Below are 23,073 nucleotides of genomic sequence, written 5' to 3'. Positions count from 1 at the left end.
GAATATTGAAGGGAACTGGGCAACCCAGAGACAGAAGGAAGACCTACAGAGGGGGTGCTGCTTTCATTTAATGCAGCATAGAAAGTGTACTCTCCAAAGGATTCCATTCACTCCCTTCCCTGCCTTCTCCCCAAACCCTCCCATAGATCATCTCCTGATCTTCAAATTCCACACTTATGTTTGCACTAATTATTATTGCATTTATCTACATACTGTTTTAGACATATGTGTTTCTGAATGTAGCTGACTCAGTCAGTATAATACTCGATGTCTAGAAGATAGAAATTGAAAATTTCCCCCATTCATGGAGGCAAAATTTTGTTTTCATTATTATGCAGCTCTTGTATAGGTGATAATATTTTTGAGATTTTGAGGGTACAGTTTTCTAATCTAAGATAGAAAGCACTGTCTCATAATTGATATCCCAGTCATTTAGATCTTAGAATCTTTCTGCCCCATCTTTTACCATGTTCCTTGAGCCATAGATACAGGATTTATCAACTGGTTTTGGGTACCACATGGTAACTTATTCATTATATTTTAACTTGTATTATATCTGGAATGGCTTCTCTAGATTCAAAAAAAAAAATCTTTGATAATTGGTGAAAACTATACTTACATGTGAGCTGTAACTCCAGAGCTAGGCCTGACTGTATGCTGGAAAGCAAAACAATGAGCTTTCTTCTGTTTATTTACCTACGTTTGGATAAATTCTATGTTCTCAGGATTGGTTCCTGTTTTAGGAGCTGAAGTATTATGGATTATTTAGATAGCAAATCTGATACAGATGATAGATATGGTTTCAATGTTTAAAAAAAAAGCAACCTTTTCATGCAACTTCATTTAACTTTTCTTACATAGTATATTAGAGAGAAAAAATCCTGAAGAATTCTTCCCTCTGGGAATTTTGTTAAATATGTTAGAGGTGCTAAGGGAAGAATTAGCTCTGCTAGGCTCTGCCTCCACTCTGGGCTTCCTCTGTCACCCTGCAGTACAGGCAGACTTTCAGAGCCCAGCCATTTTCTCCATGGGAGGCAGCACTTTCTACAGTCACCCAGGGCACTTTTCTAGCCTTTCTAAATGCTTCGCTTCAAGGAAAGGGGTGACAGAGTTTGGCTTTCCAGAAGACCATCTGAAATAATTAGGTTTGCCCTAGGATGAAGGCCTCTTGGAAGTTCTCCAGGGTTGTTAGAGAAAGTGCAGACAGTTTAGATCACCCCCTACCTGCAGCATAAGTCTCTCTTCTCACTATAGTTTCATTCGTCCTCCAAATGTTGGCATTGGCTCATCTCTAATGTTATTCTGGAGTTTGGGCCTTGACACTTTGGCTTAAATATTTCCTTCCTGAAGTACTTTCTACAATTAAGAACAACTTTTACTCATAAAACAGAGAATGGTGCAAGCACAGTTTAAAGTTATCCCAACCGTGTTTCTGGTTTAATAAAATACGGCAGAAAAATAATCTACTTAATTCAATTTACTGGAATCTTAACTGTTAGGAATGCTAGCGACTGCATATTTATATTGTATGTATCTAGCCCCAGCAATTGTGATCCTGTTGCACTGAATTTTGTTATTGTCCACATTCTCAACACTCCTTTCTCTTTATAAAATTGACAGCCCTCATAGAGAGACAGTGTCTCAGAAACAAAACAATAAATAAATAAATATTTTTTGAAAAATATATTTTTCTAATTCAGTTATTAACTCTTTCTAAACAATTTCAATCGAGTCCTAATTATGAATATAGCCAAATTCAATAATCATATTAACTATGATATTTCAAATGACTCACTTATTTTAATGCCTACACCACTATTTACAAATTTGTGAGCGTTATAGAATGCCATATCCTTATCCATGTTGGTTCTGTGTCTATACTATATTTTTGTCAATTATAAACAGAAGTGACAAATACATACCAGGCATGTATATACTTGTATATATATTCATATAAACATACATATACTACATCTAAGATTCTGGATAAGTTTTTGCTAAATATGTGGTTTGGAAAAGTTAATATTTCTTAGATTCTTTAAATCATCTTGCCATTAAACGTAGCACTTCCCAATTCTTAAGTACAGTCATAGGACAATAATAATTGTTACACACTTAAAAAGGAAAGACTGCAAACAAAAGAAATAAATACTGCTTGGACTCTTGATTTAAACAATTGTTTAATGGTTTCTTTTCTTGGATAATAAAATAATTGAGAACACTATTCTTAGGTGACCTTACCCTGATAGCTCAAAGCTTGCTGTTAATGACTTTTGCAATTGAGTTGCAAATAGCAATGTACATGTGCTATAATAGGGATTTCAAACTTCACTGAATTTATACAATCTACATTAGTCATGAGTTGAAAGAAACCAAATCTATGTCTTCTACTTGTCCAAGTAAAACCTACTTTCACATTAATTTCAACGTTATTGGTTAAGTTTACCACAGACCTCTAAGGTACAGTTCGATTTCAATATTACAGTTTATCAAAATACTGTACATAAATTTCAATGAACATATAAGGAATTAATTGCTGTCCTTAGGTATTTGTAAGGGATTCTGACATGAATAAAAGTAGTGCCACTAAAACCCCTTATGTTGGTTGAATGATATACTACATAGCAGTGCAGGGGTGCAAAACTGATGTTTTCTAATTTACCATATACACAGGGGCTATTTCTGTCTTGGAGAATTAGAACTATTTGAATAGGGTTCCTTTTCCAACTTCTCTGATTATATTCACCTGTTTTATTTTTGTTGCTGATTAAATAGCATTTAAAATTGAGTTAAAAAACCTGCATACTGAGCAGCAGCTGATCCAGCAGAAGGGCTATCAGCAGTGGAATCAAGGTGACAGGGTCCAGGAAGGCCTTGCGCCCTCTACCACTGACCTTCCCTGGCCAGCCAGGCTGCACGTGGTGGAAGATTTACAGCACCTTCACCCCACAGAAGCTACATCAGAACTCTGCCTCCCGCCAGTAAGTTACGAGAGACTCTTCGCCATCTTGGATCTCGGGTGCCAGAGAAATCAGACAAACTGAGGTACGCAAATATAAACCAAAGCCAACATCGCAGGGGTCTAAGCCCAACGGGCATTGGCCTGCACCCAGGCCCAGGGCTGTTCAGGGGGCCATCGGTGTGCAAACCCAGCCAGGAAGTTGTTTACCCGGCCCAGCATGCTCGCCTCCATTTTGACTATGGGACAACAGAGAGTTCTAGCAGGCAAAGTCAGCTAAGAGTCATAGCCCAAAGCTAACATAGCGGGGGGGGGGGGGGGGGGGGGGAAGGGGGGGTCTAAGCCAGACAGGCCTTGGACTGACCCCAGGCCCTGGGCTGCTCAGTGGGCCATCTGTGTGCCAACCCAGCCAGGAGGTTGTTAGCCTAACAGACTCTCCCAGCACTTTCAGGAGCACACACATGCTGCCATCCTGGCCACCTGACAGAACCAATTAACAGTCATAGCCTGAGGAGAACTTTGCTCAGGCCTTAGCCTGCCAGGCTTTTGCCTACACTCAGGGCCTCTGCAGCTAGGCTAGACTTGTGTGCACCTACCAGGTTGGGAGATAGACTGCCCAGCAGAGTGGCCAGCACTCAGAAAAGGTCCTGCAGCAGCACAGAAAATCAGCACTCACTGAAGGAGCAAACGGGCACCGCCTGGTTCACACAGACAACCTGGGGCAAGGCAAACTAGGACTGAAAGTGCACCCAAGAGGAGGGCAGCACATTAGCAATCTGTAACAGGGGAAACTCAGCCATCCAGTGTTGCAGAAATAGCCATATAGCCTCATAGGAGGCACAAAAACCAGCCAAAGACAAGACTAACTAAAGCCAGAAATAACAAGATGGCAAAGGGCAAACTCAGGAACGCTACTAACAGAAACCTAGGCAATATGGCAGCATCTGAACCAAACTCTCCAACATCAGCAAGTCCTGATTACACAAACACACCAGAAAAACAAGATTTGGATTTAAAATCACTGTTCATGATGCTGCTAAAAGAACACAAAAAGGACATAAATGAATCTCTTAAAGAAATACAGGGGAACATGACTAAGCTAGAAACCCGTATAATGGAAACGCAAAAATCACTTAAAGAAATTCAGGAGAATAAGGCTCAAGAGATAGAAGCCAATAAAGGAGAAACACAAAAAAAAAAAAAAATTTAAAGAAATGCAGGAGAAAGTGAGTCAAACAGCAGAAATCATGAAAGAGGAAACACAAAAATCTCTTAAAGAATTACAGGAAAACACAAACAAGCAAGTGAAGGAGCTAAGCAAAACCATCCAGGATCTAAAATCAGAAGCAGAAACAACTAAGAAATCACAAAGGAAGATAACTTTGGAGATAGAAAACCTTGAGAAGAAATCAGGGGCCATAGATGCAAATATCAACAACAGAATACAAGAGATGGAAGAAAGAATCTCAGATGCTGAAGATACCATAGAAACCATTGACTCAAATAGTCAAAGAAAATGCAAAATGCAAAAGCTTGTATCCCAGAACATCCAGGAAATCCAGGACACAATCAGAAGACCAAACCTAAGGATTATAGGTATAGATGAGAGTGAAGATTTACAGCTGAAAGGGCCAGCAAATATCTTCAACAAAATTATGGAAGAAAACTTTCCCAACTTAAAGAGAGAGATACCCGTGAATATGCAAGAAGCCTACAGAACTCCAAACAGACTGGACCTGAGCAGAAATACGTCTCGTCACATAATAATTAAAACCCCAAATGTACTAAACAAAGAAAGAATACTAAAGGCAGCAAGAGAAAAAGGCCAAGTAACATATAAAGAAGACCTATCAGAATTGCACCATACTTCTCACAAGAGACCATGAAAGCTAGAAGATCATGGGCAGATATCATGCAGACTCTAAGAGAACACAAATGTCAGCCAAGGCTACTATACCAAGCAAAATTATCAATCACAACAGATGAAGAAACCAAGATATTCCACGACAAAACCAAATTTACACAATATCTTTCTACAAACCCAGCTCTACAAAGAATAATAGGAGGAAAACTCCAATACAAGGAGGGAAACTTCACCATGGAAAAAGCAAGATAGTTACCTTCTTTCATCAAACCCAAAAGAAGATAACCACTCAAATATAAAAATGACATCGAAAATGACAGGAAGTTATATTGACTATTCCTTAATATCTCTTAATGTCAATGGACTCAAGTACCCAATAAAAAGAAATGGACTAACAGACTGGAGAAGGAAACAGGACCCTACATTTTGCTGCATATACAAAACACACCTCAATGTCAAAGACAAAACCTACCTTAGAGTAAAAGGCTGGAAGACAATGTTACATGCTAATGGTCTCAGGAAACGAGCTGGAGTAGCGATTCTAATATCAGATAAAATTGACTTTCAACCTAAAGTCATCAAAAGAGATACAGAAGGACACTTCTTGCTGGTCAAAGGAAAAATTCACCAAGAAGAACTTTCAATTCTGAACATCTATGTGCCAAATGCAAGGGCACCCTCATTCATAAAAGAAACTTTACTAAAGCTCAAAGCACACATTGCACCTAACACAATAATTGTGGGTGACTTCAACACTCCACTCTCCTCAATGGATCGATCAGGAAAACAGAAACTAAACAGAGACACAATAAAACTAATTGAAGCTTTGGACCAATTGGACTTGACTGATATTTATAGAACATTTCAGCCTAAAACAAAAATAATATACCTTTTTCTCAGCACCTCATGGTACCTTCTCTAAAATCGAGCATATAATTGGTCACAAGAGAGACCTCAACAAATATAAGAGAATCGAACTAATCCCATGCCTCCTTTCGGATCACTATGGCGTAAGAGTGGTCTTCAATGGCAACAAAAACAACAGAAAGCCCACATACACATGGAGGCTGAACAATAATCTACTCAATGACACCTTGGCCAAAGAAGAAATAAAGAAATCAGAGACTTTTTTAGAATTTAATGAAAATGAAGGCACAACAAACCCAAATGTTTGGGAAACAATGAAAGCAGTGCTGAGAGGAAAACTCATAGCCCTGATTGCCTCCAAAAAGGAAATGGAGAGTGCATACACTAGCAGCTTAACAACACACCTGAAAGCCCTGGAACAAAAAGAAGCTGATTCACCCAGGAGGAATAGAAGACAGGAAATCATCAAACTCAGGGCTGAAATCACTGAAGTGGGAAAAAAAGAGAACCATACAAAGAAACAATAAATCCAGGAGCTGTTTTTTTGAGAAAATCAACAAGATAGATAGACCCTTAGCCAGACTGACCAAAGGGCAGAGAGAAAGAATCCAAATTAACAAAATTAGAAATGAAAAGGGAGATATAACAACAGAAACTGAGGAAATTCAAAAAATCATCAGATCCTACTACAAAAGCCTATACTCAACACAATTGGAGAATCTGGAGGAAATGGACAATTTCCTAGACAGATACCAAATACCAAAATTAAATCAGGACCAAATAGATCATCTAAACAGTCCCATAACCCCTAAAGAAATAGAAGGGGTGATAGAAAGCCTTCCAACCAAAGAAAGCACAGGACCAGATTGCTTCAGTGCAGAATTCTATCAGACCTTCAAAGAAGACCTAACACCAATACTCTTCAAACTATTCCACAAAATAGAATCAGAAGGAACACTACCCAATTCCTTCTATGAAGCCACAATTACGCTGATACCAAAACCACACAAAGATCCAACAAAGAGACCAATTTCCCGTATGAACATCGATGCAAGAATACACAATAAAATTCTTTCCAACCGAATCCAAGAACACATAAAAATGATCATGCACCATGATCAAGTAGGCTTTATTCCAGGGATGCAGGGTTGGTTCAATATACGGAAATCCATCAATACAATCCACTACATAAAAAAAACTCAAAGAAAAAACCACATGGTCATTCCATTAGATGCTGAAAAAGCATTCAACAAAATTCAGCATCCTTTCATGCTTAAAGTCTTGGAAAGAACAGGAATTCAAGGCCCATACCTAAACATAGTAAAAGCAATATACAGCAAACCGGTAGCCAGCATCAAACTAAATGGAGAGAAACTTGAAGCAATCCCACTAAAATCAGGGACTAGACAGGGCTGCCCCCTTTCTCCTCATCTTTTCAATATTGTACTTGAGGTACTAGCTAGGGCAATTAGACAACATAAGGAGGTCAAAGGGATACGAATTGTACAGGAAGAAGTCCAACTATTATTATTTGCAGATGATATGGTAGTCTACCTAAGTGACCCAAAAAACTCCACTAGAGAACTCCTACAGCTGATAAACAACTTCAGCTAAGTGGCTGGTTATAAGATCAACTCAAGCAAATCAGTAGCCTTTCTATACTCAAAGGATAATCAGGCTGAGAAAGAAATTAAGGAATTGAAGCCATTCACAATAGCCACAAACAGTATAAAGTACGTTGGCGTGACTCGTACCAAACATGTGAAAGATCTGTATGACAAGAACTTCAAGACTCTGAAGAAGGAAATAGAAGAAGACCTCAAAAAAAAGGAAAAACCTCCCATGCTCATGGATTGGCAGGATTAATATAGCTAAAATGGCCATTTTGCCAAAAGCAATATACAAATTCAATGCAATACCCATCATAATCCCAACTCAATTCTTCATAGAGTTAGAAAGATCAATTCTCAAATTCATCTAGAATAACAAAAAACCCAGGATAGCTAAATCTATTCTCAACAACAAAAGAAATTCTGGGGGAATCAGTATCCCTGACCTCAAGCAATGCTACAGAGCAATAGTGTTAAAAACTGCATGGTATTGGTACAGTGACAGGCAGGTGGATCAATGGAAAAGGATTGAAGATCCAGAAATGAACCCACACACCTATGGCCACTTGATCCTCGCCAAACAGGCAGAAAACATCCAATGTAAAAAAGATAGCCTTTTCAATAAATGGTGCTGGTTCAACTGGAGGTCAGCATGCAGTAGAATGCGAATTGATCTATCCTTGTCTCCTTGTACTAAGCTCAACTCCAAATGGATCAAGGACCTCCACATAAAGCCAGACATTCTGAAGCTAATAGAAAAGAAACTGAGGAAGACCCTTGAGGACATCGGTATAAAGGGAAAGTTCCTGAACAGAACACCAATAGTGTATGCTCTAAGATCAAGAATTGACAAACGGGACCTCATAAGATTACAAAGTTTCTGTAAAGGAAAGGACACCATCAAAAGGACAAATCAGCAACCAACAAATTGGGAAAAGATCTTCCAACCCTACATCAGATAGAGGGCTAATATCCAATATATACAAAGAACTCAAGAAGTTAGACCCCAGAAAACCAAAAAACCCTAGTAACAAATGAGGTACAGAGTTAACCAAAGACTTCTCACCTGAAGAACTTTGGATGGTGAAGAAACATCTTAAAAAATGTTCAACTTCATTAGTCATCAGAGAAATGCAAATCAAAACAATCCTGAGATTTTACCTCATACCAGTCAGAATGGCTAAGATTAAAAATTCAGGAGACAGCAGGTGTTGGCAATTATGTGGAGAAAGAGGAACATTCTTCCACTGCTGGTAGGGTTGCAAATTGGTACAAGCACTCTGGAAATCAGTCTGGCAGTTCCTCAGAAAACTGGGCACCTCACTTCTGAAAGATCCTGTTATACCACTCCTGGGCATATACCCAGAGGATTCCCCAGCATGTAATAAGGATATATGCTCTACTATGTTCATAGCAGCCCTATTTATAATAGCCAGAACCTGAAAGAACCCAGGTATCCCTCAACAGCAGAATGCATGCAAAAAATGTGGTATATATACACAATGGAGTACTATTCAGCCATTAGAAACAATGAATTCATGAAATTCTTAGGCAAATGGATGGAGCTGGAGAACATCATACTAAGTGAGGTAATCCAGTCTCAAAAGATCAATCATGATATGCACTCACTAATAAGTGGATATTAGCCTGGAAAACTGGAATACCCAAAACATAATCCACACATCAAATGAGGTAGAAGAAGAATGGAGGAGTGGCCCCTGGTTCTGGAAAGACTCAGTGTAGCAGTATAAGGCAAAACCAGAACAGGGAAGTGGGAAGGGGTGGGTGGGAGAATAGGGGGAGGCAAGGGGGCTTATGTGACTTTCGGGGAGTGGGGGACCAGAAAAGGGGAAATCATTTGAAATATAAATAAAAAATATATCAAATGAAATAAAAAAACCTGCATATTTCATGGTTATAAAAGCAATTTTATATACACATGGGAGCGATTGGTATATGTCATATTTTTGTGGATGGCTCAGATATGATATCTCTGACTTTTAACCTCAAATATGAAATCTTTTTAGGGATATATTTTATGATATATTATTGATCTGGGCAATGCATTGCCTCATTAATTGTTGTTTCCTTATCCATTACGTATAGTGCTTTTAAACATTAAAGAAGACAGACATTGCACATCAAGGTACATATTTGTAAATCCCAGCACTTGAGAAGCTTGAAACAAAAATATCATGACTGGATTTGAGGTCACTCTGGGCTACACATTGAACATGAGTCAAGGCCAGGGCACAGATCAAATTCTCTAACTACCCAATTAAACAGACACGAACAGAAAAACAAAATCCTACAAATCAGGCATTAAATTGTTTTGATTAGGAATTATCAATCCAGATGTGCTGGGAAAGACTCTTGTCACCTAACCTGAAGGCTTGAATTACATCCTCTAGAACTTCAGGATAGAATGAAAAACCAATTTCTGCAAGCTTGTCTTCCATCTCCTGTATGAATGTAGTGGCATGCCCTTGCACAGGCACAAATAAAAAGACACAACCAAATAAATTTTATAAGTGGGTATTTTATTTCAGATTGTGGTTATCCAGTTACATCATCTTCAATATATGTAAATTAGTTCAGCGATGATCTTTTTGGTTACTTGAATTTTTGTTTGTGTTTTCTTTATTAGAATTTTTTGAAATGAGTTCTTTGAGGGAATGAAGGTGGTCTTATTATGTAGCAATCCTCCTACTTCAGCTTCCTAAGAGCTGGGATTATAGGCACAAAGTGCTACACAAATGCAACATCCATTACAGATTTAGTAATTTCTCTGTCTACATTTATATCACAGCATCAAGGTACTGTTTTGAATAACAGGGTTTCCTTTCACACATATTGGCTCCTCCAAATGCTAAACATTCCCATGCATTATATCTAACTGGCGATTTATACTTATGCTGAGTGCTTCATCCTTTTGTGGCCTATGACAATATGAGAGAAAACCCAAGGCATTGTGCATTTCACCACCAGAATCAATAGTATTCCAAACACTGCAATCACCACCAACAAACATTTTCCACATCCCTTGTATCATGATTTTACTTCCCCTATATGAGTTTGCTTCACCTATTTTTGACATGACATTTTAGCACCCAACTAGGACTATCATAATAGTCTTAGACGCAATAGCCAGGAACACAAAAGAGAAGAACTTGAAAATTCAGTCAGTAAAAGTTGAGAGTTTCTAAAGTCCAAAGAGAAAGAATTGCTGACATGTCTGTTTCCATGCTATACAGTTCATTTCTATCAAGAGATACTTTCTTTTTTATATTACTACTTTGGATTTCCCTGTCATGAATTGATAGTATATGTACATTAGTTTCTTCATTGAATTAAATCTGCTATGAAATGTTTGCTCCACTCAGTTGTACAAGCTCACCGAAAGAACAAGATTTTGTTTTACTCTGACTCAAGTTATTAATGTGACAAGCTTGTCAAAAATAAAACTTCAAGATTATTCATAAAGAAGGAATTGGCCTTCTTAACTTTTATGACTTTAGATGATACAGATATTAAACAGGATGGCCATCTAGACACCTGAATCTATTATTTCATATCATGTCTTTCAGATGTTAATAAGCTGAGTTTGATGTTACCTATACAGGAAATTTAACACACATGTGTGCATTCACATACACACATACACACAGACACAAACACACACACTCATGCATGCATGTAATCACTCACATTATTTTACTTCAAATAAATATTTCCCTCAAATTATGGATGTATCTATTCATCATACAAATCTTCCAAATATAAGATGATGAACATCTATTGAGCAAGAGACTAGCATGCAAGTTTGTAGGGAAAAAACAGCAAATCCAAGAAAGGAATTTTATGTGTGTATCTTTGGAGACCATATACATTTCACAGTGTAAACTGTCTTCACATTTGAGAGACCTCATTATCCTAAGAGCTTCAAACACTGACCAAGACCAAGTTCAAAGTCTCCTATGAAATGAAAATCAATTTTTTAGCTGAGAGAAACTGTAAGAATGAAGGTTGGATTGTATATTTGGATGACAGAATAGTATAATTTCATAAACTTTTATTCAAAAATAAGAAATGGGACCAATGAAAGGTATGACACAAAGCAAGTTCAACCACAGCAAGCCAAATATTAAACATTAAACATTGTGCATATTACCTAGAGTACAAGTTGTGCTGTTCACTTTTATTGCTGGAATAGATACACTTTACTAGTTCTAGACCACAAGACCTCTCTTTTGGGTTGGTTTTGGCCAGCATCTGCAACATCCTTTGGGTTATATGCTTTCCCAGGGATTCCATTGCATTATCAGCTTCCTTGTCATCAATCATATTCTCAGGTGAGCCTTAAAGGGATTCTGAAGTTGCCATGCACTATCCAGTTTTCCATCCATCTTTTAAGTGGAAGATTCAATCATTTTGTAACTGCAAACCTTGAAACCAACACTGTGTGGATGATGCCAAGGTCTACTACAAATATGAACAGTAACAGGGTCATCTGACACCATGGCTGTAGTTGCTCTATTCTGTCTGGGTTTCCTATCTATACATAGTCATACTCATACTGAGCCTGAGTCTTCTGTTTCTTTGTTGACACTTTTAGGGACAAATCCAGAATTGGGCTTTATTAATCTACTAGCCACTTCTCAGTCAAATGAAGTTGAAAAATCAAGATTTATATTATATTATATTATATAGCATTATATTATATTGCATACATACAATTGTGACTGTTGAGTTCCTTGCTTATTATAGCAAAACAATTTTCATACTAATATATTATCTTATTGGGTGCCAAACTGCATTATTGTTTGCTTCTATGATTTTTTTTGCTGTGGTTATCATCACAAAATTTATATAAATAACATTTTTATGACTCTATTTCTCTTAATATAATGCAGATGTTTCCTGAGGAGAGTTTCTATAAGTGCAATTACCCTCTCAATAGGTAGGGCTATGCCCTGAGGCACACAATTATTCTGAGTTCAAACAATGTTTATTCACAAGGAATATATTTGGAAAATATTCCACTGTGTTTTTTACTGTCATAATAAATTTTATGTTAATGTTGCCTTAACAATATAACATTTTACATTATAAACTGGCTGTTTGTTATTCATACTACATAGTATGTGGATCCATGGAGATTGTATCTTGGAGCCCTAGAATATTTCTTATAACTCATTTTCTATGCAATATGGGGAATATGAAGATCCACAGCTTGAAGTAAACTGAATAAATTAAAACCAGTTGGACATGGACTGTCTTCACTCTATTCTTTCATTTTTTTCCCTTTCTTTGCCCCACATTTCCCAAAATGTTCTCTAAAGCCAGAAAGATGGCTGAATTCTTTTTTTTTTCTTTAAGACGGCTGCATTCTTACAGTCATTTGCCATCAGTCTTGATGACCTGCATTTGATCACTAAGACGTGCTTGGTGGAAGAGAAGAAACAATTCATCAAAGTTGTAAATATCCATCATATTGCAAACATAATGAGTATAAATTGGTATTCACATTAATAAATAAGTAAATAAAATGTAAGAAAATATTAAGTATATTTAGCACTGCATTTACATGTTACTTCATTGGAGCTGTATCTAATTATTCTGTGATATGTGTATGGTTAATTATTAATTGAAACAGTCAAGGGAAATCAGACCAAATGCACTTTTAGGAACTGATGACTTTGGACTAGATATTAACACTGAGTTTTACATATCATAAATAGTATCAACATTATATGCTGCACATAGATGTAAACTCTTGGCCTTACAAGAGATTTGAAAAAGTCATAATGATCATTATCTTTAGGTGATTATTGTCTCTGGACAAAAAGGCATTTGTATCTGATGTCATGTCCTAATTTAGGAACTCTAAGATGTAGGAAAACATAATCATATGAAAGATATGAATGGAACATCTTTTAGAGAGATGACAAAGGGTTCTTCATCTGTCAAATGAAACCATGAGCAGCTCCTTGCCTCACTTTTCTGTTGGAGAAAATTGAAGCACATTCTCCTGGAGAATAGCATGCTTATGAATTTCTTTAACTCCAATCCCCTGGGAATCTGCTATTATTTGACTTATCTGAATAAATGCCTCTTGAGGATGCTCAGCACATGCTTTCCAAAAAATCATAATTTAAAAAACCTAACTTACTACAGTCCAGAACATCTTGGTTTTAAAAGAAATTTTCTAATTTCTGACTATTACTAATAACATTGCTATAAACATATTGGAGCATGTGTCCTTAGTGGTTCACTGCTTGGGTATATGTCCAGAAGTAGCATAGCTGGGTCTTCAGGTATAACTATTTCTAATTTTCTGATGAACTGCCAGATTGATATCCAAAGTGGTTGAACCTCTTGTAATCTCACCAGCAATGGAAGAGTGTTCCTCTTTCTCTACATCTTTGCCAGTATCTACTGTCCTTGAGTTTATGATCTTAGCCTTTTGATTGGACCCAGAATTATTCCTAAAAGAAATGTAGGGACAAAAATGGAACAGAGACTGAAGGAAAGGCCATCCCCGACCCAAACTGGGTTCTATCCCATGGGCAGGTTTCATACACTGCTATTACTGATGCCGTGTTGTACTTGCAGATGGGAGCCTAGCATCGCAGTCCTCTGACAGGCCCTAACTGCAGCTGACTGCAACTGATTCAGATACTTACACTCAATCATTGTGCTGAGGTCAGAGACCCATATGGAAGTGTTAGAGGAAGGATGGAAGGAGGCAAAGAGCACGGCAACCCCATAGGAAGGCCAACGATATCAACTAGCTCAGACCCCTGGGAGTTTCAAGAGACTAAACCACCATCCAAAGAGGAAAGGGGGATGAAATGGAGAACTCTCAGAACTGGGACCAAGAAGGGGGGAAATATTTGAAATATAAATAAATAAAATGATTTTTAAGTTTTTTCAAAAGGATTTTTTGTCCTTATGGAGGTAAGTTAAACAGCAATCAAAATAAGGAGTCATTAAAAGCAGGTACTTTTCTTTAAAATATTAAATATAGTTGATGTTTTTTTCTGGTGCTTATTTACTACATATAATTCATCAGCTTCAATACTAGATGCTAGAAATTTAAAATGGAAGAATTCAAGGCCAATATTCTCAAGAGTTCATCTGTAACAGAAATAGACTGTTGAATTGATTGGCTTATTGAAATGTGATAATCACTATAAGAAAATCAAATAGGCAGGATATTATAGGAGAGCAAGAACTCATGTTACTTGTCAAATTATTAAATAAGACTGCCTTTTGCAGGTGCAGTTCTTGTCCATATTTAACAGAAGTTGAAAGATAGCAAAAAGAAGAAAGGATCATATTTCAAGAAAAGGGAAAATGAAAGAAACCACACTATTTGACATACACAGAGATGGAGTTATGGGCACACACTGGACCTCTCAACATGACTGGACGCCATGACTCTCTCCTGGAGAAACTCTAAAGGTAGTTTGGAAAGACTTTTTAATAAAAATTACAGCAAAGTAATTCTCAATATATCAAAGGATTGGTCTTTTCTGTACGTGTTTAGATATGTTTAGATATAGTAATTATGTTTATAACATCATTACATCTAATCAAGCCAGATATTCGTTCCTCATTAGTATGAAACACGTCAGTAGTTGAAACACTTAAGTAACAAATAAACTGTGAAAACAGACAGGATTTATAATAACAACAATATAACCAACCTAGATTTCAATATCAAGGTTGAGATAATAAAATGCAACTAGTTAAATTTGTCATTGCAATGAGGGGTCTCTGAACATAGAGGTGTGGTTTATATGAGAGGAAATCTATTATGGCTTAGCAAACACCCAGTGATTGAATAGTGAACAGTACAATTCCAAGAAACTATGAAGTCAGAAGCACAGAAAACTGAGGATATAAAATGAAAATAACAAAAACTTTAATAGTAATGTTGATGATGATGATGAAAATATATAGTTAAGGAATGAGAGGAAGAGAAAATTTAAGATTGCAAAAATTAAGAGAGGAGCTATAGAAAAACATTTAGAAGAAAAATTAAATGGATAAATGATTTGTATTAAGTTCTCTGTGGGTTGACAGTATTCACTCTAAGTTCTTAGTAATGACATTTTTGACAGAGGAGTATATTAGTGGGTGTCACTGCTAAGGACAAGATGTTATTTTCAGGTATATAGAGTATACATGGATAGTCTGTCCAGCCTTTAGAAATGACTATCAGGAGAATGCATATGGTTGTGAGAGAGAAAGGGGGTGATAGAGGGAGAGAGGGAGAGAGGGAACAGAAGAAGGAGAAAGAGAAACAGAGAGAGACAAAGGTAAAGGCCGAGAGGAAGGGGAGGGAGAGAGGGAGAAGGAGAGCAAACAGGAGACATATGAGAAGCTGGATTCAGGTTTTTCAATTAGTTTATTAACATATGTTGCATGCCTTCATATATGTCTGTGGACCGTGTTTGTGTTTGGTATTTGTGTGTACCAGAAGAGGAAATTAGATCTCCTGGAACTGGAATTACTGAAGGCTGGGGCCTATCATGTGGATGCTGTCATTTAAACTCTAGAATAGTAGCTAGCATTCTGGCACTCTAGCCCTGGATTTATACTTTATGTATTAAGAAGCTTCCAGACAGTGGTTCAGTTGAAACCTCAGGCAGTTTATTGAGGTTGTATTGTCACAAAGCTTTTGACAAGTTTTCTTTTATTGGAAATGCCCACATAGATTATTAGCTGGTATGATGGTGCTTGGTGCTACATTATAAGCCCGTTCTGGTGCAGGCCCAAGCACCTGTGGAGGAAGCCCAGCTGGGCATGGGAGTCCTTGGTCTGGTCTGGCAGCTGTAGACACTGAGAGGTATGTTCCATCACTCCAACATGGTGAGTTTAGATGAGAGAAGACAGTCCATTATTCTAAACTTTATTATAGAAACATACGAGAAAAGAAAAGAGATAGAAAAGTAGAGAGAAAAAGAAGAGATAGAGGGATGAGAGCTGGCCATGACCACGTGGAAAGAGGGGAAATGAATGGAGGGAGAGGGGAACAGGGGGGGAAGAGACAAGGGAGATTGAATGGACAAAAGAGTAGGGCAAGAGAGAGTGAAGAGGGGTCATGCAACCCTTTTTTAGTGGGTTGGGCTACATGGTTGTTGCCAGGTAACTGTGGGGCAGGGCAAACCTGGCTGTAGCCAGGGGGTTGGAGTCCAGCTAGAACACTAAGGGCCTGGGGAGTGGCCCTATGTGACTGATGGCCACAAGGTAATGTCTAACACTACATCACTGCCTTAGTAGATATTCAGTATTTGTTTTAGTGTCTTGGTAAAATGACTATCTTTATGACATGCCTTCCTCTTCCTGTTATGGTTTGTTCATCTGGATTCCAACTTCCATAAAATTTGAATAACTTGCAAAACTATTCACTACAGTTCACATTGTCAAAGCTACAGCATCGTTGGGATAAAACAATAGGACAAAGATGAAGAAGAGTCCTACAAGAAAGTACTATGGTTGCATCTTAAGGGACTTTTAGAATAAAACATTTCACACGTGCTAAAAGAAAACTGTTGCCTAAGTTCAAAGGAAATTAATACTGAAGTCAATTATATGTATCTTACAAATTGTTTCTACTTATAATTTAGGGCCATGTGAGTCAAACAATGCTACTTATTAAGCATTGTGGGGATTTCAAAGGTTTCATCACAGGTACTGTAGCATTAGTCATTTTGTTCACATGGAAGGGACACAGAAATGAAATATTTTCAGAATAAATCATTGCTACAGCATCTTTGTGAAACCCAGTAACACTCAAGTGACTACAGTGATAAACTGCAGCATAGTGGAACATTCATTCTGCATGTAACATCATATCATTTCTAAAGAAAATTATTGCCATATCATCTCTGTTGCTAACATTTACAAGAAAGTATATTTTTATGTAGAAAAAATGCTTTCCTCTATTTAACTGGGAACTTAAGTTAGAGATACCACAGTACTACTCAGCTATTAAAATAAATGTCTTCATGAAATTTACAGGCAAATAGATGGAACTAGAAAATATCATCCTGAGTGAGGTAACCCAGACACAAAAAAGACACACAGTAGGTACTCCATGATAAGAGGATATTCGTCCAAAAGTTCACAATGTCCATAATACAACCCAAAGATAATATGGAATTTAGAAGAAGGAAGGGTGTGGATGCACTGAGTGAGAAACAGGATGATCGCAGGAGGTGGAGAAAGGGAAAGTATGGGAGGAAAGAGGAGGAGCAGGAAATAATGGAGCAGTAGTAACAGGAGCTGGAGGGGATGGGGGAAAGTTATAGTGGGTCAGGAAAATATATGGTACCCCAACAAGGTAAAATATGTTGGGGATGAAGAACTGGGGATAGCCACTGGAGGTCCCAGATGCCAGGCTCTGGCTCCCAGTACTCAGTGGGGATGACTTTAGCTGAAAAGCACAGCAAAAGGGAGATAGAATCTATGGAGACCACCTCTAGTAGATAGGCATGACCCACAGTTGAGATTTGGGGCCACCCACCCATCTCAACGTTTTCAATCCAGAAATGTTCCTGTCAGATGGAAAAACAAAAAATTGGAGAAGACCCTGAAAGAAAGGCCATCCTGTGACCTCACCAACTGGGAATCCATACTGTCTGGAGACACCAAACCCTGACACTGTTGCTATTGCCAAGAGGTGCTTGTTTACAGGAACCTGCTGTGGCTGTTCCATTGGAGGTCCAGCCAGCAACTGACCAATGAAGATGTGGCTGCTTGGAGCCAGACATCAGACTAAGCTCCGGGACCCCAGTTGGGGTGCTGACAGAAATATTGGAGAAGTAGAGGGGGATTTCAATCCCATAGGAAGAACAATGTCAGCTGGCCAGTCCACCCAGTGCTCCTAGGGGCTAGATCACTAACTAAGGAGTGTACAGGGAGTGATCCATGGCACCAAATACATATGTAGCAGAGGATAGCCTGTATCACATCAATGTGAGGGGGTCTTTGGTTCTGTGGAGGTTTAATGCCCCAGCATAGGAGTATGTTGGAGTAGTGGTGCTGGAGAAGGTAGGTGGTTGGGGGATCACCCTCATAGAGGCAAAGAAGAAGGAGGAGAAGGCAGATGTGGGATAGGGTTTTGTAGATGGGTAACCCAGAAGTGGGATATCATTTGAGATGTAAAAGAATGGAATGATTAATAAGAAAAAAGTTGAAATTAAGTCCTTTGTCAATGCTCCTTCATTTTATTATTCTTGCTTACACTTTAAGGCTATATATTAGAAAAAATATTTTAAGAAAGAACAGAAGCTCTCTCATTGATCATGGCTGACATTCTGTTATGTCAATAGTGGGGAGGGTATAAACTTAATACACACTTTTTACATAAAAGAATATTTAGTGTCATAATGTCTTTAAACTCTTAAAGCAATAGAGCTATGCTTCACTTCCTGCTTTGGTTCTAGTGCAGTTCTTTGCATAAAGTAATTACAAGTGCCATTATATATTCATTTTCTTACTAGCTTAGGGTAGATTTCATAAGATTTTATAACTAAGGTGGTAAATTTCCCTTCCAAGAAATGTTCAACAAATAATTCGATAATTTAAGCTGTCTTACCCAACCCCTAAAAAACTCTCACATTTATTAAAGTCAACTTAAATATTCCTTCTTAATCTATCTGCACAAGACATTCTTACAGCTAAATTGTAAACTCTATATTATGCATGTATCCTGATAAAACCTCATCTGTGAAAAAATATATATGGAGAACACACACACACACACACACAATTGTTGATAGATAGCTATTTCTCATATTCATTTTCATTTCAAAACTTAAGCATGTGCATTTAAAGTGATGCAACCAGGAAGTAGAACATAGTTTTGCAAGTCATATTTATTCTGAGCATTATATGATTTTGCATCTGCATTATAGAAACAAAATGCTTACGGCTGAATATAATTGTGAATGTTAAATAATTTAAATAACATATAACTCCTTGCTTGTACATAGGAGTAATTGAATACGTGGTATCATGTCTATTTTCATTTTCTATTATTTTATTATTTTGATTTTTATAGTTCACAAGGATATACATAATTAGGCCAAATACAGTGATGATTAAGAGGAAAATTTATGAAAGCCTGATGTTAGCATCTCATCTCAGACTGTCCTCATTGCATGACTTTGAGGGGAACTGTTTTCATTGCTAAGACACAATTGAGAGTATAAGGCGTGATCTATGTATATGAATGGACATAAAATGTGTCCTTATGTAGTGCCTCTTGGATAAATATGTGAGAAATGCACACTTATGTAGGCTTTCTGCAGAATCATGATTAGCAGTTTCAAAAAGACCTTCATTAAATCACTGCAATGGTTTATTTATCAATCACATATGGTCAGTATACTGTGAAAGGCACTAAAATTAGTTTCAAATAAGCCTAGTAAACAGCATTTTTGTCAATGTAGTGTACAATACAGCCTCTCATGCTGTCAAATTGGTTAATGGTTCTCTTGAAACAATAGCAGATGTCGCTGGTCAAGCCCAACCTGCAATTCATGTACATCTGGATATGCCTGGAAAACTAATGAGGCTGCCCTTCCCAAATCAACTTCCATAACTTATTTTATTTTCTTCTAAAATTCTATCAAGCCACTAGAGAGAGTGATGGGTACAACTAAAGAGTAGCAGCTTCTAGAGAAATGTGTTGTGAGAGGGTACTTGAAGATTAGCTATGACAGCACTTGCAGGGCAAGGTCTGAATGAAGCCCAAGGGAAAAACACTTTTGTATTAAAAAAATAAAACCAGTGTGGGAACAGCAAGGGAAATAAACTGAAGTGAGAATCAGGCCTAATCACTGGGAAAAGCCTGGGTTGGGAAGTGGCAAATCAGCGTTACACAAGGGATAATTTACTGGCTAGTTTGATGTCAACTTAACACAAGCTGATGTCAACAGAATGGAAAAACCAAACTAAGGTAGGTGGGGCCACCCTTGGGCTGGTGGTGCTTAGTTCAATGAGAAAGCAGACTAATAAACCACAGAGAGCAAGCCAGTGAACACCACCCATCTATGGGTACTGCCCTGAGGTTCCTACCCTGGTTTAGTTCCTGCCCTCATTGCTTTTGGTGATGGACTGTCTTATATAATCATAAATGAAATAAACCCTTTCCTCTCTATGTTACTTTTGGTCTTAGTGTTTCATCCCAGTAACCCTAACCAATCCAGATAGTTAGGTCATGTAGTCTGTATTGTTTTCAGTATCACACTCAAATGTTATGGAAAAGCTTTCTTAATAATTTACAGTTGAGTTATTTTTAGCAGCAGCCAAAACAAATGTAATTATCACCGTCAGAGGAAGTATCTGCTTTTAATAATCAAATTCTCACTATTGACTCCTCAAAAGGTGATGTAAACTGATATAAAGTCACTGTAATAAAAATTATGACAAATAAATATTGAATGTATGCATATGTTATCTATAATTTTATAAATAGATGCTTTTTTGGTAAATTATGAAACATAAAATGATGCATAAATGAACACTGTAACAACAATTTCCTCTGTCTGAGGTCCTTCTAGATTATGAGTTGATTATCATTAAACTTTTCTTCAGTCCATATAATGTGTTTATTTTACTCACTCTTGGAATCTCCAGAAATTGGAAGAACATTATTATCACATTGGAACAAAATCCAATTATACTTCAAAGCTATGTCTCACCACTTACAATCCCTTGGAGAACCAAGAAAAGTCTGAACAGAGTGTTTATCCCAATTTTGTTTTTTAAAGAACATATTTGTGGTAGAATTTTTAGAGAATACAGTGGTGGAGGAGAACTAATTGAAAAAGCAAATGGAAACGCTTTCATGCTATTTCCAAAGACCGATAAGATGATTGACACATGACCGTGAACTTTCAGAGGGAAAAGTAGATGGAAATCTCCTGCTATTTGACATTAAAATTCCAATAGAAAATGTCTCTGGCATTCTTCCAAGCTGAAATCTTCAGTCTTCAGCTCTTCTATAGCATAAGATTTTGGAGACTTTATATTTCTTGGTATTCCCTGTTTTTACTGCTTCACTCAGTGAAAGGCAAGGGGTGGGGGAAACACAATGAGGAAAAATTGGAAACAAGGAAGTTGTGTTTTGGAAGGACATATGCATATGTGCAGACAGACTATGTCATACATTTACATACATATAAACATATACATATTAATATACATATGCATACACAAAATTCTACAAAATATTTGCTTTTTCTTTATTTGTTTTTTTTCTTTTATATATATATATATTTTTATTTTCTATATTCTCTGTTTACATTCCAAATGATTTCCCTTTCCCAGTTCCCCGCCTCCCCATATGTCCCATAAACCTTCTTCTCTCCACCTATTCTCCAATCACCTCTGTCCTTTTTCAATGTACTGGTACTCCCCTCCAATGCTAGATCAAGCCTTTCCAAGATCAGGACCCTCTCCTTATGTCTTCATGGGAGTCATTTCTTATGCTAATTGTGCCTTGGGTATTCAGAGCTTCTGGACAAATTAATATCCACTTATCAGAGATTGCATTCCATGTGTATTCTTTTGTGATTGGGTTACCTCACTTAGGATGATACTTTCCAGATCCAACCATTTGCATAAAATTTCATGAATTAATTGATTTTAATTGCTGAGTAGTATTCCATTGTGTAAATATACAATATTTTCTGTATCCATTCGTCCATTGAGGGACATCTTGGTTCTTTCCAGCTTCTGGGTATTATAAATAGGGCTGCTATGAACATAATAGAGCATGTGTCTTTATTGCATGCTGAGAAATCCTTTGGGTATATGCCCAGGAGAAGTATAACAGGGTCCTCTGAAAGTGTCATGTCCAGTTTTCTGAGGAACCGCCAGACTGATTTCCAAAGTGGTTGTACCATCTTACAACCCCACCAACAGTGGAGGAGTGATCCTCTTTCTCCACATCCTTGCCAACACCTGCTGTCTCCTGAGATTTTAACCTTAGCCATTCTGACTGGTGTGAGGTGAAATCTCAGAGTTGTTTTGATTTGCATTTCCCTAGTGACTAATGATGTTGAGCATTTCTTAAGGTGCTTCTCAGCCATCCAACTTTCTTCAGGTGAAAATTCTTTGTTTAGATCTGTACCCCACTTTAATAGGGTTATTTGGTTCCCTGGGGTCTAACTTCTTGAGTTCTGTGCATATATTGGATATTAGCCCTCTATCAGATGTAGGGTTGGTGAAGATTTTTTCCCAATTTGTTGGTTGCCGTTTTGTCCTTTTGACAGTGTCCTTTGCCTTACAGACATTTTGTAGTTTTATGAGGTCTCATTTGTCAATTCTTGATCTTAGAGCATAAGCTATTAGTGTTCTGTTCAGGAACTTTTCCCCTGTGCCCATATCAAGGGACTTCCCCAGTTTCTTTTCTATTAGTTTAAGTGTGTCTGGTTTTATGTAGAAGTCCTTGATCCACTTGGAGTTGAGTTTAGTACAAGGAGATAAGAATGGATCAATTCACATTCTTCTGCATGCTGACCTCCAATTGAGTCAGCACCATTTGTTGAAAAGGCTATCTTTTTTCCACTGGATGATTTCTGCTCCTTTGTTGAATATCAAATGACCATAGGTGTGGGGATTCATTTCTGGGTCTTCAATTCTATTCCATTGGTCCACTTGCCTGTCACTGTGCCAATACCGTGCAGTTTTTAACACTATTCCTCTGTACTATTGCTTGAGGTCTGAAATACTGAATACCCCTGAAGTTC

The sequence above is a fragment of the Apodemus sylvaticus genome, chromosome 6 (genome assembly GCF_947179515.1).
Source record: "Apodemus sylvaticus chromosome 6, mApoSyl1.1, whole genome shotgun sequence".
Lineage (NCBI taxonomy): Eukaryota > Metazoa > Chordata > Mammalia > Rodentia > Muridae > Apodemus > Apodemus sylvaticus.
This window is presented reverse-complemented; position numbering follows the sequence as displayed.